This window comes from Limulus polyphemus, unplaced genomic scaffold (assembly GCF_000517525.1).
Source record: "Limulus polyphemus unplaced genomic scaffold, Limulus_polyphemus-2.1.2 Scaffold4560, whole genome shotgun sequence".
Taxonomy (NCBI): Eukaryota; Metazoa; Arthropoda; class Merostomata; order Xiphosura; family Limulidae; genus Limulus; species Limulus polyphemus.
The window spans coordinates 31114-34687 of NW_013670170.1; the positions used below are offsets into that span (position 1 = coordinate 31114).

Consider the following 3574-nt stretch of genomic DNA (forward strand, 5'->3'; position numbering starts at 1 on the left):
TTTTAAACAAAGAACCCAACATAAACAAACGAAAAATCAAGGAATCCATCTTAATTGAACAAACAACCCTACTCTAAATCAACACCCCGGGGTGCCTAGATACCTCTTTTAAGTTTTGCAACACTTCCGGTCATGTGACTTCTTTGTTCAATACTGTATATATATATATACGTGTCAGTGTAAATTACTTGTACCTGATGATGACAAAACCTTGTCGAAACGTTGTACATTTGCTGTTATGTTAAACTTATATTAAAGTTTTTCTTCATTACCCATTCAAGCCGTCTCCAAACATTATTAGTCTCAAAGTGGATTCTTCGTCATCGAATTTGAAACCGTACAATTGAGTTATTTTCGATTCTGGGACTTAAACGTACTTCAACAGACATTCACAGAAACGTGTGAGTGTTTTTTTGTTTTTTTCGCAAAGCCACATCTGGCTTATCTGATGTGTCCACCGAGGGAAATCGAACCCCTGATTTTAGCGTTGTAAGTCCACCGAAGGACTCACAGAAGAGAATGGTTAGAAAGGAAATTGATCTACTATCTGTGAATTCTCCAAACATCTGATTTAAACGAACGTTTCTTAAGTTTTCAGTTGTATTTCTGATCTGCATTTTGTCCTCTGTTTCTTTATTCCTGTTATTTTTAATACAGTTATTCACATTATTTTCCTTTATTTATGATCTGTAGAATATTTATCTAAAATATATAATTTTCATAGAATTTTGTAACTGAACGTTTAAAATGCAACCCACGTAATTTTCAAATTTGGTTCATGCGCTTTTGTGTTAGCACTACGATCTGACGAAGAGCACTAGTTCGATGTGTAATCCTCTACGAATAAACATATAGAACGTTTTTGGCGGTTTGTAGCCTGTTGATTTGATTCTGTGTCGCCTATACTGTCTATTAAACGAAGTATTAGCATTAACACCTTAACATTCTAGCAGATGACTCAATGTAACTTTTCCAGTAACTCTGATCCTCTATTTATGAGTTTATCTGTTTAGAATACTACTATCAGTCCTAGACATTTCTTATTCTAGCAAACTTGATGTTATTACATCCGGTATGGGCTTTCATTGACGTTTACATCATTTATACACTATATCATATAACGAAACCAATAACCACTCATATCGGCCATATTTATAATATATAATAACAAATATCTTTTATGTATTACTATAAGAAACAATGCATCAAATATGGTCCCGCAGAACGACCTCTGGTGGCTCAGTGATAAACCTGAGGGCTAACGCTAAAAATCGGTTTCATTACCCGCGGTGGGCAGAGCAGTAGTATGGGTTTTGATCATTCCAAATATGTGCTTAAGTATGAACAATTAAACGAAATATACAGAACGAATTTCTTTACTGTGGTCTTCAGAGAAACAAAGAAGTATCGGCTTAATATTACAAACTCTTAAAAAAGATTTCTCTCAAAATCTGTATCAGTAGGTATTGTTACTATTGGTTTTTGTCTTTCAAAACCTGTATCAGTAGGTATCGTTACTATTGGTTTTTGATCTCTCAAAAACTGTATCAGTAGGCATCGTTAGTATGGGTTTTGTCTCTCAAAACCTGTATCAGTAGGTATCGTTAGTATGGGTTTTGATCCCTCAAAATCTGTATCACTCTCAAAATCTGTATCAGTAGGCATCGTTAGTATGGGTTTTGATCTCTCAAAATCTGTATCAGTAGGTATCGTTAGTATGGGTTTTGATCTCTCAAAATCTGTATCAGTAGGTATCGTTAGTATGGGTTTTGATCTCTCAAAATCTCTATCAGTAGGTATTGTTACTATTGGTTTTTGTCTCTCAAAACTGTATCAGTAGGCATCGTTAGTATGGGTTTTGATTTATGTCAAGTGACAAAACGTTTAAATAGTAAGTGTTTGTAAATATATAGAATTAACCGAAGATTGTATACTTATAAAGACATCATTTTGTTTATTCGATAAACAATTTTGGCATTCAATTCTCGGTGAAAACTTTCATATAAGGTTTGAACACTTGCTGTGAAACATTTATCCATTTCTACCACTAAAAATCATGCAAGTTTAATGAATTACTCATTTATTGATTAATGTAAAGTTCGGTCAGCCAACCACGTATCTTTTCGTCTTTCTCCGAATCTAGGAACATGAACATTTTACAGCAGGTTAATGCTAATTCCATGTAGTTCACTCGGTAGGTAATATTTAAGGGTTTAGAATGGAAATAAACGACCCACAGGAGTCCATAAATGCCCATTAAGTCTACATGGAATACATTTAATTGTCTTCCCCACATGATGTCACTTAAGTAAAACAATAAAAGTTTTAAAAAAGCTTTGGTTATTTATGAGTGTAACGTGAATTCCCGTCATAACCAATAGAATAATGCAGGTTATCATCACATTATGCTTTTGGCACGTGACAAGTGTATCGAAAAAAAAAAGCTCTTAGGTTTTTACCTTTTAATACAAAATATTGTCAGTTTATTTCTCTCTTCAATCCCCCCTGTCTATTCTGCATAAGTTGCAAAAGATTTATGTTATGACATAGCATACTCTTTAACGTTTTGGACGTAAAATGCAGGACTTCTCTTCCTGTCAAAACGATCACGCAAAGTTCTAGGCTTGGACGAACAAATAGTTCGAACTGAACTAAAATATAATGAGTTTTAATTGTTGCTATGTTTCTCGTTAACGTTGGTTTTCGGCAGATATCTATATTTAACCACAGGAAATATACTTAGTGCCTTTGTAAGCTCTATGGCTGATTAGACTATTTAGTACAGAAACTAAAACATAGGAAATTTCAGTATTGTTGCACATGCAACTCCTTGGTTGACTTGTAGTAGTACCTTTATAGAGATCTGTGGTTGATCGTACTGTTTATTACAACAATTAAAACGCACGAAATTTACACGAGACTCCTCAGTTGTTTAAGGTCCTAGGTAGGGCCGTTGATGAAAGAAGCCTCCAAATCCTAGGTAGGGTAAATGATGAAAGAAGTCTCCATACCCTAGGTAGGGTCAGTGATGAAAGAAGCCTCCATATTATAGGTAGGGTAAATAACAAAAGAACCCTCCATATCCTAGGTAGGGTCAATGATGAAAGAAGTCTCCAGGTACTAGATAGGGTCAATAATGAAAGAAGTCTCCATATCCTAGATAGGGTCAATGATGAAAGAAGTCTCCATACCCTAGATAGGGTCAGTGATGAAAGAAGCTTTCCATATCCTAGATAGGGTCAATGATGAAAGAAGTCTCCATATCCTAGATAGGGTCAATGATGAAAGAAGTCTCCATACCCTAGATAGGGTCAATGATGAAAGAAGTCTCCGTATCCTAGATAGGGTCAATGATAAAAGAAGTCTCCATACCCTAGATAAGGTCAATGATGAAAGAAGTCTCCCTTTCCTAGATAGGGTGAATGATGAAAGCAGCCTCCCTATTCTAGATAGGGTGAATGATGAAAGAAGCCTCCATATCCTAGATAGGGTGAATGGTGAAAGAAGCATCCATATCCTAGATAGGGTGAATGGTGAAAGAAGCATCCATATCCTAGATAGGGTGTATGATGAA

General features: G+C 35.3%; 1 protein-coding gene across 1 annotated transcript in view; it reads left to right on the forward strand.

The window, feature by feature from the left end:
* The window catches only part of LOC106471347 (WAS/WASL-interacting protein family member 1-like), a 74610-nt gene that overhangs the window by 25589 nt on the left and 45447 nt on the right, over positions 1-3574 (forward strand). The gene's annotated exons all lie outside the window — the stretch shown is intronic.